The 14,479-nt window shown below is 52.3% G+C and overlaps 1 non-coding gene across 1 annotated transcript; it reads right to left on the reverse strand.

Moving 5' to 3' along the window:
- Positions 1-11,861: 11,861 nt before the first annotated feature.
- On the reverse strand, positions 11,862-11,943 carry TRNAS-CGA (transfer RNA serine (anticodon CGA)). Its single transcript has one exon. It is a non-coding gene; the product is annotated as a tRNA-Ser (tRNA).
- Positions 11,944-14,479: the final 2,536 nt, after the last annotated feature.

Genomic DNA, 14,479 nt, shown 5'->3' on the forward strand with positions numbered 1-14,479 from the left:
TTTGTTCAGTTCAGGTAACCAGTCACAGGAAAGGAATGATCTTAAACTGGTGTCTATTATGGGCAATGATTTGCCTAGGGACGGTTTCTCCAAAGGTTTGTCTGAGGAAAAGAGCTGTTTGGCTGTGAAGGAAGTTTCTGAATGTCTGTCTAATGTCTCAGAAGTGAACCTTGAATTAGAGCAGAAAGAACTCATCAGTCAAGAAAATGTTTCTCAGGAGCAGATGAAAGTGTATGATCAGGTTAAAGCCCTAACTGAGGAAGGAAAAAGTAGATTTTTGATGGGTGATGGCTTGGGGGCTCATACAGCTTGTGAAAGTGAAGCTGAAAAGGGTAACTGTGATTTGCTGGAAGTAGCTCAGAGTAGTGAGAAGAGCAGCAGTTTGTCTGTGGGGAGTGGCACTATGCCTGGTAAGGAGATTTGGGATGAGCCTAGGCAGCCTTCTGAGCTGATGACTTTGTCTAGTCAGCAGTTTGGGAAGGCAAGGATAGTGGCAGATGGGTGTCCCTACACCTTACCTGTGTGGAGAATTGTGAGAGTGAAGGAAATGTGCCTGTGTCTGTCAGGGGTATTGACTTGCCTGTGGAGGGAGCTACCGCGGTCTCCAAGCAGTTGTCTGTGGACAGCCCTGTGTGCTGGGACAAGGGAAATGAGATCCCAAGCTGGGTGTCTGGTCAAGGAGAATGTGTCTCCATCTCTTCTTTGTCTGTGGAGCAGACAGAAGGGGCCTTTCAGCCTGTGCTGGTTGAGAATAGTGGAGTTGTCTCAGACTTGGTTCTGGATTCAACTGAGGCCCAGGAAGGAAATGGTCCTAAGTTTGTGTCTGCTAGGGAGAATGGCACTGTAACTAGTTGCATCCAGTCAGTGTCTTAGCAAAATCCCAGAGACCAAACAATTCTGGTGCTTGTATTTTGCTAAAGTGTGGTTGGAAAAAGATGTAGCAACCTGGTCTCATCAGGGTGATAGCCTAGTCAGGGCGCAAGGAGAGCCTAAAGGTGATTTAACTGTGTTAGCTACTGACAGGTTGGAAACTTGTTGCAAGACGGAAAAGATTCCCGAGGATGTGCGTGGCAAAGGGAAGGAGAATGTTTCTGACCTTTTGACGATGAAATCTAGCACTTTGCCTGAAAGGTGATTGTAGAGAAATCCGCCTGATGAGCTCGAGGTGATCCTGGATGTAAGTGAGAGCCAGAAAGAGTCTTTTGTTGCTCAGGAAAGTGTTCCTTTAGAGCAAGCCAGAGGTGAAGAAGATAAAGGCATCATTTCTGTGAGGGCTGAATTGCTGCTTCGAAAAGCTCCTGGGGAAAGGAATCTTCAGGGTGGTCTCTGCAAGCAGTTGACTGCAACTGAAGGGGGTGAAAGTGATTTTCTCAAGAAAGTTTGAGTTCCTAACAGCCAGAGATTTTCTGTTGTGAATGGATCCACTGACTTTTCTTTTGAAAGATCTAGTGTGGAAAGCTTTGAGAAAGTCTCAGATGGAGTGAAAGCTGTTAAGAAAGTTGAAGAGTCCTTGAAGCAAGTGGCTGTGTTTGGCCAGCTTGTTGGGGAGAAAAGATTGTTGGGAGAAGAATGTCTCCACGCTAATTCTGTAAGTAAGCAGTCTTCGCTTCAGGGTCTGAGGACAGATTTGGTTCCAGGGTTTGCAGAGCAGAACAGTTGTATGAATCGTAGAATCATAGAATATCAGGGTTGGAAAGGACCTTAGGAGGTCATCTAGTCCAACCCCCTACTCAAAGCAGGACGAATCCCCAACGAAATCATCCCAGCCAGGGCTTTGTCAAGCCTGACCTTAAAAATATTTAAGGAAGGAGATTCCACCACCTCCTTAGGTAACGCATTCCAGTGTTTCACCACCCTCCTAGTGTAAAAGTTTTTCCTAATATCTAACCTAAACCTCCCCCACTGTAACTTGAGACCATTACTCCTTGTTCTGTCATCAGCTCCCACTGAGAAGAGTCTAGATCCATCCTCTTTAGAACCCCCTTGCAGGTAGTTGAAAGCAGCTATCAAATCCCCCCTCATTCTTCTCTTCCGCAGACTAAACAATCCCAGTTCCCTCAGCCTCTCCTCATAAGTCCTGTGTTCCAGTCCCCTAATCATTTTTGTTGCCCTCCACTGGACTCTTTCCAATTTTTCCACATCCTTCTTGTAGTGTGGGGCCCAAAACTGGACACAGTACTCCAGATGAGGCTTCACCAATGTCGAATAGAGGGGAACGATCACGTCCCTCGATCTGCTGGCAATGCCCCTACATATACATCCCAAAATACCATTGGCCTTCTTGGCAACAAGGGCACACTGTTGACTCATACCCAGCTTCTCGTCCACTGTAACCCCTAGGTCCTTTTCTGTAGAACTGCTGCCAAGCCATTCTGTCCCTTGTCTGTACCGGTGCATGGGATTCTTCCCTCCTAAGTGCAGGACTCTGCACTTGTCCTTGTTGAACCTCATCAGATTTCTTTTGGCCCAATCCTCCAATTTGTCGAGGGCCCTCTGTATCCTACCCCTACCCTCCAGCATATCTACCTCTCCTCCCAGTTTATTGTCATTTTCAAACTTGCTGAGAGTGCAATCCACACCATCCTCCAGATCATTTATGAAGATATTGAACAAAACCGGCCCCAGGACCGACCCTTGGGGCACTCCACTTGATACCGGCTGCCAATTAGACATGGAGCCATTGATCACTACCCGCTGAGCCCGACAATCTAGCCAACTTTCTATCCATCTTATAGTCCATTAATCCAGCCCATACTTGTTTAACTTGTTTAATACTGTGGGAGACTGTGTCAAAAGCTTTGCTAAAGTCAAGGAACAACATGTCCACCGCTTTCCCCTCATCCACAGAGTCAGTTATCTCATCATAGAAGGCAATTAGATTAGTCAGGCATGACTTGCCCTTGGTGAATCCATGCTGACTGTTCCTGATCACTTTCCTCTCCTCTAAGTGCTTCAGAATTGATTCCTTGAGGACCTGCTCCATGATTTTTCCAGGGACTGAGGTGAGGCTGACTGACCTGGAGTTCCCAGGATCCTCCTTCTTCCCTTTTTTAAAGATGGGCACTACATTAGCTTTTTTTCCAGTCGTCCGGGACTTCCCTGGATCGCCATGAGTTTTCAAAGATAATGGCCAATGGCTCTGCAGTCACATCCGCCAACGCCTTTAGCACTCTCGGATGCAGCGCATCCAGCCCCATGGACTTGTGCTCGTCCAGCTTTTCTAAATAGTCCCAAACCACTTCTTTCTCCACAGAGGGCTGGTCACCTCCTCCCCATGCTGTGCTGCCCAGTGCAGCAGTCTGGGAGCTGACCTTGTTCGTGAAGACAGAGGCAAAAAAAGCATTGAGTACATTAGCTTTTTCCAAATCCTCTGTCACTAGGTTGCCTCCCTCCTTCAGTAAGGGGCCCACACTTTCCTTGACTTTCTTCTTGTTGCTAGCATACCTGAAGAAACCCTTCTTGTTACTCTTAACATCTCTTGCTAGCTGCAACTCCAGGTGTGATTTGGCCTTCCTGGTTTCACTCCTGCATGCCCGAGCAATATTTTTACACTCTTCCCTGGTCATTTGTCCAATCTTCCACTTCTTGTAAGCTTCTTTTTTGTGTTTAACATCAGCAAAGATTTCACTGTTAAGCCAAGCAGGTCGCCTGCCATATTTACTATTCTTTCTACACATCGGGATGGTTTGTCCCTGTAACCTTAATAAGGATTCTTTAAAATACAGCCAGCTCTCCTGGACTCCTTTCCCCCTCATGTTATTCTCCCAGGGGATCCTGCCCATCAATTCCCTGAGGGAGTCAATGTCTGCTTTTCTGAAGTCCAGGGTCCGTATTCTGCTGTTCTCCTTTCTTCCCTGTGTCAGGATCCTGAACTCGACCATCTCATGGTCACTGCCTCCCAGGTTCCCATCCACTTTTGCTTCCCCTACTAATTCTTCCCGGTTTGTGAGCAACAGGTCAAGAAGAGCTCTGGCCCTAGTTTGTTCCTCCAGCACTTGCACCAGGAAATTGTCCCCAACCCTTTCCAAAAACTTTCTGGATTGTCTGTGCACCGCTGTATTGCTCTCCCAGCAGATATCAGGGTGATTGAAGTCTCCCATGAGAACCGGGGCCTGCAACGTAGTAACTTCCGTGAGTTGCCGGAAGAAAGCCTCATCCACCTGGTCCGGTGGTCTATAGCAGACTACCACCACGACATCACCCTTGTTGCTCACGCTTCTAAAATTAATCCAGAGACACTCAGGTTTTTCTGCAGTTTCATACTTGAGCTCTGAACAGTCATACTGCTCCCTTACATACAGTGCAACTCCCCCACCTTTTCTGCCCTGCCTGTCCTTCCTGAACAGTTTATAACCATCCAGGACAGAATTAAATCGGTGACTCAGCTCCTTGGGGGAGAATTGTCTTCTCCTGCTCTCTTTTACCTGCACTCTGCCACAGATTTCATCTCCTAGCCATCTCGGAGGATGACCCAACACGTGGTGTTCGTTTTAAGAACACTTTCACTGCAGATCTGACAAAAGGCGAAGAAGGACCAATGTGAGATTTCTAAAGATAGCCACAGGACTTGACCCAAGAGTTAAGAGTCTGAAATTGGACTCCAAAATTTGAGCGGGATGAGGTGTGGCGCGTGGTTTCAGAAGTCTGAAAAGAGCAACACGCCAATGTGGAAACGACAAGATCCCAACCACCGAACAAGGAAATGAACCTTCCGCTGGCGACATCTCAATCTGTCCTCAACATGGACGCATGAGCTCTGGAACGGTGCCTGAAACGCGAAGGGACGTATGATTCTTCAGCACATCTGGCCTGTCAATATCCTGCGATGCCAGCTACAACAGTGCCCTGTCAATGCCTGGTCTCCCTTTTAGGTGACACGTCAACGAGAAGTGGGCAACATTAGCTCCTGCAAATGTCAACAAACCCCTGTTTGTCTGAGCGATTGGCTGAACAAGCAGTAGGACTGAGAGGGCTTGTGGCCTTTCAAGTTTTCCATCGTTTTATTTTTGAATGCAGTTATTCCATTCTGTTACGTGTGAAAAATGCAGATTTTTCTTCCCCATAATTACAGCACTTACTCCTAGACGACATTTGCTGACTGGCTTTAGCAAGAATCATGAAAAATGGGTCTTCACACATTTAGCACTGACTGTCAGCCCCTGCCATGTCGTGATACCGTTCAAAGCACAAGACACTGTTTTGATGAAAGTATTTTAGCGCTTGTAGGCCCGGAATGTATTCAGCTGATTTTTAGAGCCCGTTAGACTTTTGGTACGTTTTTCAAAAGCATCTGTTTCAAATAATGTAGGTCTGGGATCGGGCACCTGACAACACAGATGGGGGCCTAGGGGGCTGTTCCAAACAGGTTAGGCACCAGGGGCTAGCTCCACAAAAATACTGAGCTGGGCTTGGCTGCTACTTTCACTTTAGCTCCCTAAATCTGATACTGAGATGCTGCCGATCCTCAACCCCCCGCAGCTACAGCCTAAATGTGAGGGGACTGTTGCCCCCTTACTAACAGTCAGTGGGGGTGTTTTGGTTGGCTCGCTCCCAGTACTAAAAGGGGAAGGGTCGATGGGAAACCAGGACCCTGAGACTGATAGTCCCCAGGAACAATGGGGAGAGGCCAACGCTCCAGGTCAGCCTGAATGACAGGGCGAGAAGGCTAATGAGGGAGTCAGGAGGCCAGGGGGGTCCCGTCCTCTGTGAGAGCTGGATTTGCCTGGGTCAGACGGACAGAGTGGGGCCGAGCTAAGGAGAAAGCAGGGGCCCGAGCTGAGCTGGGGAGCGGAGCTGTGCCGATCCAGAGGGACCAGTAAAGCAGCCCAGAGAGAGCAGACCTGTCCTGGGAGCAACCAGAGCCAGAGGGGCCAGAGAAGCAGCCCAGGGAGCTGGGGGCAGAGCAGCAGCCGTGCAGAGACCGAGTGGTGGGGCTGGGGCTGGAGCAGTCCGGAGCTGGGTGCGGTGAGCAGCTGGGGAGAGCGAGGGGGACCCTGGGCAGCGGGCCCCGCACAGGGAGACGCCTCAGCCAAGGGGCTCTGCAGGCCAGGCTTGGATCGTAACCCCGACAGGGCGGGGGCCACACTGGGAAGAAGGGTCCTGCCACTTCGAGCCTGAGAGCGTGTGGCCACCACCAGAGCGAGTGTCCGACCCGCAGCATCCCCGCAGCACGGCCAGGGCCGGAGAAGGGGCCTGGGACTCACAAGGAGCAGACTGTGAACTGCCCTGACGTTCCAGAGATGCTGTTTGTGATGTTCCCTGCCACAGAGCGGGGTGATGTGTTTCCTTTCACCTTTCCCATTTTCCCTTATTCTTTTTAAAATTAATTGTTGATTAAATAACTTGCATTTGCTTTAAATTATATGTAATAATTAGTGGGTCAGAGAAGTGCCCAGTACAGAGAGTACCCCGGAGTAGGGACACCCGAGCCCCTGTCCTAGCTGACCACCGCAGGGTTGGGGGTCGAGCCCCCCAGGAATCCTGGGTCCAGCCTTGTCGGGGTTATGAGGACTCTGCCAGACAGGAGAGTGGAAGGGGAGTCCTCCAGGGTAGGGAGGCCTCTGGGGAAAGGGAGTGGGAGCGAGGACTCAGAACCTTTCACGAGCCCACTTCACCGGGGTCGTGCAGAAGCCAGGACAGTTCCCCACAAGAGCGGGACTATTCCCCCGCTTACAGGAAGAAGGAGGTGCCTGAAAGTAGGACCCACAAAACCCAGCGTGCGAGGCATCTCCACACCGACGCTAACCAACGGGAAAGGCCGATGGGAGGGGTGTGTCCTGAGCCCCCCCTGCCTCTCTGGATCTCAGGTTACGAGGTCTGGCTTGGAGAGAGGTACCTCCCCCGGCTCCCGCCCGCCCAGCTTTCCCCCACCCCCTGCCCTGCCCTGCCCTGCCCCGGCCGTACCTGGTTCCAACCCGGCCCTGCCGCGGGGTGGGACCAGTACTGCTGCCAAGGCCGTCCCGAGGGGGGTGCGGGCCCGGGGCAACCCCCCCTCCGCCCCAGACCCCGCCCCGCTCCACCCCTTCCCCCAAGACCCTGCCACCTTCCGCCCCTGAAGCAGCAAGATTAATCCCATACGTTGCATTGATTGTGACTTATTTGCCTGATTTGAAACGAGACCAAAAGGACCTGAGTCTCCTCGCTGTCGATAGCCCCCCGCTCGGCCAACCAGCCCTGAGACTCTGAGGGGCGGGCGGCTGAGAGGTCTCACCAGAGGTCCCACAGGACGGCCAGGTCACCATCAGAGCGGATCGCTCTCAGATCCAGACCCACCTCTTTGTGAGGACCTCCCGCGATGAGAGCAACCCCCCCTTGCCCACCCTCCTCCTTGGGAGAGAGAGGGAAACAGGGGAAAAAGAAGCAAGAGAAGAGGAGAAAGGAGGGAGGAAAGAGGAAAAGGGAAACCCAAAAGGATAAACCCCAAGGTCCCCAGTTATTCCAAGCGTCAAAGTGCTTGGTAGGAAATCACATTCTGCCCCCTTAAGCCAGTGTTTTCTGTGCCGAGAATCCTGCCTGCAGCAGGTGCATCAGACCCAACAGGTTCCAAACCTCTCGCAGCCTCCGACCTTGTCCAAGGGACATTCGTTTTCTGGCACAACCAGGGGTCGGAAAGGAGAAAACTCCACAGAGGCTCCTCCTCATGCTACGACGTGAATCCTAATTCTCTCCCCGTCCTCGAGGGGAGACCGGGAGAAGGAGACGTGCGGCAGCAAAGCCGGGGGGGTCTCAGCGACTGCCCTAGCCCTGCACCTCGGCCCTGCCCCGCTGATGTCGGGGTCTCTCTGTGAGGTCACCCCCTCCCCACCACCTTTGCCCAATGGGCTGAGGTCCTGCAAAAGGCCTTTGTGATGTCACTGCCCCCCCCACCCCTCCCCTCCCAGCTGATGTCCTGCCCCTGCCCAGCCTCTTGGAGCTTGGAGTTGTTGCCCCCGGATCTCCGCACTCAATGACTGGTGAGTCGGGGGATGGAGCCGGCTATACAATAAACCACCAGTTTTTCATAAATTAGTCGACTTAAGGCCAGAAGGGAGCATTGGAGCATCTAATATGATGCCCTGCATCTCCCAGCCCTCCCGTGTGTCACAAGAGCTGCTTTTTGATGAAAGCACTTTCCCGAAGGGCATCTAGTCTTCACTGGAAGACATCAAGAGATGGAGAATCCATCACTTCTCTTGCCAGTTTGTTCCAGTGATGAGTCGCCCTCCCTCTTACAAATCTCTGCCTTGTTCTAAGGAGAATTTTTCTGATTTCTGCTTCCAGCCATTGGTTCTTGTTCTGCCTTTCTTTGCAAGACTAAAGAGCCCTTTAAATACTTGGTGTTTTCTCTCAGCGAAGGCACTGCAGGCTGCCATCAGCTCACCTCTCCATCTTTTTAAAAACTAAACAGACTGAGTTTTTCAATCCCTCCTTATAAATCTTCTCCATCCCTCAAATATGGCTCTTTTCTGCACCCTCTCCAGTTTTTTTAACGTTATTTTTGAAATGTGGACACCAGAACGGGATGCAGTATTCCAGTGTCAGTCTCCCCACTGCTGAATCACCTCCCTTTCCATCCTCTCTTTATCTATCCATGGATGGCGTCACGGACTCACAGGACTTGTGCTCTCTCTCAGCCTCGTACAGTCCTTGGGAGGAACCCCCTTCAGTGTGACAGCCCTTCTCGGAGATCCACTCTCTCGAGGGTTAAGCCGTAGGCCCTTCCGCCTCCTGGACCCCTCTTCTCTCAGCCTTGAGCATGCCTGTCTGCCGTGGGCCCCCTCAGGGAGTCCCCTCACTCTGGACCCCTGGGGCCTCTACTCCCAGAGGGAAGAAAGCAACCCCGATCTCGAGACTGCCGTGACTCTCAGCCAGCGTAAAAGAGAGGGGCCAAGGATGTTTGGTGAGGTGCCAGCTATGCCCGTTTATACCATCCGTGACTTTAACCGCTAGGACACACTGTCCCTTCGCGGCGGGCAGCCCGGGCTAGGCTGACGGATGCCCCAAGGTCCTAACCACCCGTGACTTTAACTGCTAGAGCTCAGAGCTCCTTCGCAGCGAGCAGTCAATACTGACTGACAGGTGCCCCAATGGCAGCACTAAGAGCCTCTCCACACCCGTGACTTTAACTGCTAGAGCTCAGAGCTCCTTCGCAGCGGGCAGCCAGGATTGACTGACAGGTGCCCCAAGAGTTTGCCCCGTGGAGGCGGCACAACTCAACGCTAGGCTCTTAGTACTCTCACCTAATGGCCAGGCTTTAGAGCCAAAACGGCTGAGGTTCTTTAATTGTGTTGGCTGCTTTACAGTAAAGCAGAGAAAACAAGTCAGGCTTATGCATAAATGGTTACCAAAATTTATTAAGCTACATTCTAATCATGTGGTTACAAAATTGCTAGTGCCTACTTATTTAAATGTAGAGATGTTACACACACAAACAAGTTACAAAACTGAAGCCACAATCCCAAAGAAAGAAAACAAAGTATAGAGCTCTATTTCAAAATATGTGTACACTAAAGATAGGAGATCAGGTATGGGTGCTTCTTACCCTCCTTGCATCTCTCGATTCCAGCGGTGCCAAGCCAGGATCGGTCACTCAATTCCGCGGAAAGACGAATAAGGGACAAGGCGTAGGGACCCTCTTAGCTGCAGAAGCCTTGGGAGGCTGTCACTTATCTGACCAGCAGATAGATAGTGAAAAGCACTCAAAAATCATGGTGCTGTAGGTCCCCTACTTATACCTCTGTACTCCTTTATTCTCTTTCTCCTTTCTTATGCCAAATTGAGGCTGGTCTGTTGGGGTGACGCCAGCTTTCGCAAGAGTAGTTTACACTTGCAAGGGAGAGAAACAATAAGTGTCGACTACTGGACATTTCTTTTATCAGGGTAAATATTTTCCCACCTAGGATGTTGGTGTGAGTGCATCACTCTATTTAGTAGGGGCAAAGAGCAATGTCTGTCACAGGGCCTCTGCCTGCTGTGAGCTTAATCCTTGTATCTGTTCCCAGAGGCACATTGTAGCAGCACACCTGTGCTTTCACAGCTTCAAAGGCTGTGCTGGAATATATGTTAAGTGCCCTGTTCCGGCTTCCTCCTGTGTTTCCAGCAATGCTGGTCTGAGCAGGGGGGGGCTGGCTGTCTGGCTACACTCTCCCCAACAGAACCGGGTCCAATAAACCATATGACCTCCCCGGCCTGGTCTCTCGGTGTTTTCTGCTCCCACGGGCGTGGCTGGGAAGGGCCACAGGGCTCAGCAGGCTCAGGGAGAAACCTCAGCCCCACTGGAGACAGGAGGGGAGCAAACCTCACAATCCGTGTGGTCACTGCAGGTCTGTGCAACTGCCCCCCACTCACTCAGTGGCAGTCTGTGGGGGAGGTCTAGGGTGGCCAGGTGTCCCGATTTTAGAGGGACAGTCCCGATTTTTGGGTCTTTTTCTTATATAGGCTCCGATTACCTCCCACCCCCGTCCCGATTTTTCACACTTGCTGTCTGGTCAGCTGAGGGAGGTCTGGCAGCCCCCGCCCCACCCACAGTCCATGCGTGCCCAGCAGTCCTTGTGAAAGCTCACCTTTTCCGGGTGTCTGTTTCACACCCTCTGCCAGAGACGTTCCCCATTCTTTCTCCAGTTCAGCTGGCAGCAGGTCTCGTGCGAGGGGCGGGGGAGAGCTGAGATTTCAGGCTGCTGTCTTATGGCGGGATTGCTGCGATTAACTGGCTGAACGTGCTAATTCTGAGGACGAAACGGGGAAAGGGGCAGAGATCGAGAGTCAGGGAGTGAAATGGAGAAAATACAGGAAGCATTTCGAGCAAGGGCGAAGTGCAATGACCTGAATCCAGAATATTCTCTGCACCCCTTGTCTAACTCTGGGCCTGATTCTCTTCCGCATTGACGGCCCTTTCCCTGTCTCCGGCCGTGTCTGGAGGGCTTTATGCCCCTGTGCAGCCCCTTCACACTGCCAGGAAGGGAGAGGTGTTATGGAATCTTAGCCCAAAGAGGAACCAGGCCCTGTGTTACCTTCATCCTGGGTTTCAGATGACCCCGAGAAGTTGGGGGGCCACCGGGGCCTAGAGCATGGCCCTGCCACAGAGGTCCCGCCCCCGGTCATCCTCTTCCTCCGAGGCCCCGCCCCCCCACTGTTCACTCCTCTGGCCCCCGAGGTCCCCCTACCTGCCCCTCGCTCCTCTCCGCCTCTTCCCCCAGGACTCCACTCACCCCCTGCTTGCTCCTCTCCACCCCTTTCCCCGAAGGGGGGCTACCGGGGGGCCATGAGGCCAGGCACCCGTCCCTTTTCTCTGTCTTCGGTGAGCGGGGGGCAGTGGGGTCCTTGGGGAAGGAGGTGGAGCAGGACAGGAAGAGGCACGAGAAGACGGGGCCGAGGGGGGTTGGGGTGCAGGTTTTGGGGGAGGAGGCGGAGGGGGGATGGGAAGAGGCAGAGCAAGAGCAGGGCATCGGGCTAAGAGGCAGAGGGGAGCGGGGTGCAGGCGGGGCCCCCACTTCTCTGGAGCTTCGCTTCCAGCACTCGAAAGATGACCATGGGCCTACGGGCCTCCGGAGGGGAGACCCGCCCCACATTCCCAGCGTTTCCGCCCGCATGGACGGCCTTTTGGGGGAGGCTCAGGCTCCTGTGGCCTCTTCTACGGGTTGCCCGTGCTCAGCTCCTTCCACGCTCTGGAGAGGAGCAGCACCCAGGGGTGGGGCTGAGCCGGGGGGCGCTGGGTGAGGGGCAGAGGCCTGAGACCGCAGGGACACAGCGTGAGGCACCATCCCAGGCATCCCCCTGAAAGGAGCAGAACAGGGTTTACCTGGGGTGGGGAGTGTATGGAGAGCGTCCCAGGGTCGGTGGAGATGTATTGCCCTGGTGAGCAAATGTGGCTAAAACACAGGCCTCGCTGTGAGCAGGACTTGAACCCGCGCAGGGAAACCCGATTGGATTTCGAGTCCAACGCCTTAACCGCTCGGCCCTCACAGCTGTGAGTGACGTGGCCCCCAGTGGCAGTCTCTACTGGAGCGGCTGGAAGCCAACGGGAGGGAGCTCTCCACCCTCAACGAGCAGCCGTAGCCATGTTGGCAAGAGAAGCTCTCCCAGCACCATAGCACTGTCCACACCGGCGCTTAGGTCTGTGTAACTTGTGTCACTCGGGGGGTGGCTTATTCACACCCCGAGCCACATACGTTCTACCGACACAAGGGGGAGTGTAGATGCAGCCTTAGCAGAGACGCGATTAAGATCCACTTCCTGGACACTACTGTGCTCATAAACGATGGTCACATAAACACCACCCTATACTGGAAACCTACTGACCGCTGTTCCTACCTACATGCCTCCAGCTTTCACCCTGACCACACCACACGATCCATCGTCTACAGCCAAGCTCTGCGATACAACCGCATTTGCTCCAACCCCTCTGACAGAGACAAACACCTACAAGATCTCTATCAAGCCTTCTTACAACTACAATACCCACCTGCGGAAGTGAAGAAACAGATTGACAGAGCCAGAAGAGCACCCAAAAGTCACCTACTACAGGACAGGCCTCACAAAGAAAATAACAGAACGCCACCAGCCGTCACCTTCAGCCCCCAACTAAAACCCCTCCAACATTATTCAGGATCTACAACCTATCCTGAAGGATGACCCAACACTCTCACAAATCTTGGGAGACAGGCCAGTCCTTGCCTACAGACAGCCCCCCAACCTGAAGCAAATACTCACCAACAACCACATACCACACAACAGAACCACTAACCCAGGAACCTATCCTTGCAACAAAGCCCGTTGCCAACTGTGCCCACATATCTATTCAGGGGACACCATCCCAGGGCCTAATCACATCAGCCACACTATCAGAGGCTCGTTCACCTGCACATCCACCAATGTGATATATGCCATCATGTGCCAGCAAGGCCCCTCTGCCATGTACATTGGTCAAACTGGACAGCCTCTACGTAAAAGAATATATGGACACAAATCAGATGTCAAGAATTATAACATTCATAAACCAGTCGGAGAACACTTCAATCTCTCTGGTCACGCAAAGCTTTTGACACGGTCTCCCATAGTATTCTTGTCACCAAGTTAAGGAAGTATGGGCTGGATGAATGCACTATAAGGTGGGTAGAAAGCTGGCTAGATTGTCGGGCTCAACGGGTAGTGATCGGTGGCTCCATGTCTAGTTGGCAGCCGGTATCAAGTGGAGTGCCCCAAGGGTCGGTCCTGGGGCCGGTTTTATTCAATATCTTCATAAATGATCTGGAGGATGGTGTGGATTGCACTCTCAGCAAATTTGCGGATGATACTAAACTGGGAGGAGTGGTAGATATGCTGGAGGGGAGGGATAGGATACAGAAGGACCTAGACCAATTGGAAGATTGGGCCAAAAGGAATCTGATGAGGTTCAATAAGGATAAGTGCAGGGTCCTGCACTTAGGACGGAAGAACCCAATGCACAGCTACAGACTAGGGACCGAATGGCTAGGCAGCAGTTCTGCGGAAAAGGACCTAGGGGTGACAGTGGACGAGAAGCTGGATATGAGTCAGCAGTGTGCCCTTGTTGCCAAGAAGGCCAATGGCATTTTGGGATGTATAAGTAGGGGCATAGCGAGCAGATCGAGGGACGTGATCGTTCCCCTCTATTCGACATTGGTGAGGCCTCATCTGGAGTACTGTGTCCAGTTTTGGGCCCCACACTTCAAGAAGGATGTGGATAAATTGGAGAGAGTCCAGCGAAGGGCAACAAAAATGATTAGGGGACTGGAACACATGAGTTATGAGGAGAGGCTGAGGGAGCTGGGATTGTTTAGCCTGCAGAAGAGAAGAATGAGGGGGGATTTGATAGCTGCTTTCAACTACCTGAAAGGGGGTTCCAAAGAGGATGGCTCTAGACTGTTCTCAATGGTAGCAGATGACAGAACGAGGAGTAATGGTCTCAAGTTGCAGTGGGGGAGGTTTAGATTGGATATTAGGAAAAACTTTTTCACTAAGAGGGTGGTGAAACACTGGAATGCGTTACCTAGGGAGGTGGTAGAATCTCCTTCCTTAGAGGTTTTTAAGGTCAGGCTTGACAAAGCCCTGGCTGGGATGATTTAACTGGGAATTGGTCCTGCTTTGAGCAGGGGGTTGGACTAGATGACCTTCTGGGGTCCCTTCCAACCCTGATATTCTATGATTCTATGATTCTAAGCCATTTTTGTCGACTTAATGGGCTCTGAAAATCGATTTCTGTACTCCTCCCCGACGAGGGGATTAGCGCTGAAATCGACATCGCCGGGTTGAATTTGGGTTAGTGTGGAGGCAATTCGACCGTATTGGCCTCTGGGAGCTATCCCACAGTGCTCCATTGTGACCGCTCTGGACAGCACTCTCAGCTCGGATGCACTGGCCAGGTAGACAGCAAAAGCCCCGCGAACTTTTGAATTTCATTTCCTGTTTGGCCAGCGGGGCAGGCTGATCCGCACAGGTGACCGTGCAGATCCCATCAGCAGAGGTGACCATGGAGTCCCACAAT

The sequence above is a fragment of the Lepidochelys kempii genome, chromosome 11 (genome assembly GCF_965140265.1).
Source record: "Lepidochelys kempii isolate rLepKem1 chromosome 11, rLepKem1.hap2, whole genome shotgun sequence".
Lineage (NCBI taxonomy): Eukaryota > Metazoa > Chordata > Testudines > Cheloniidae > Lepidochelys > Lepidochelys kempii.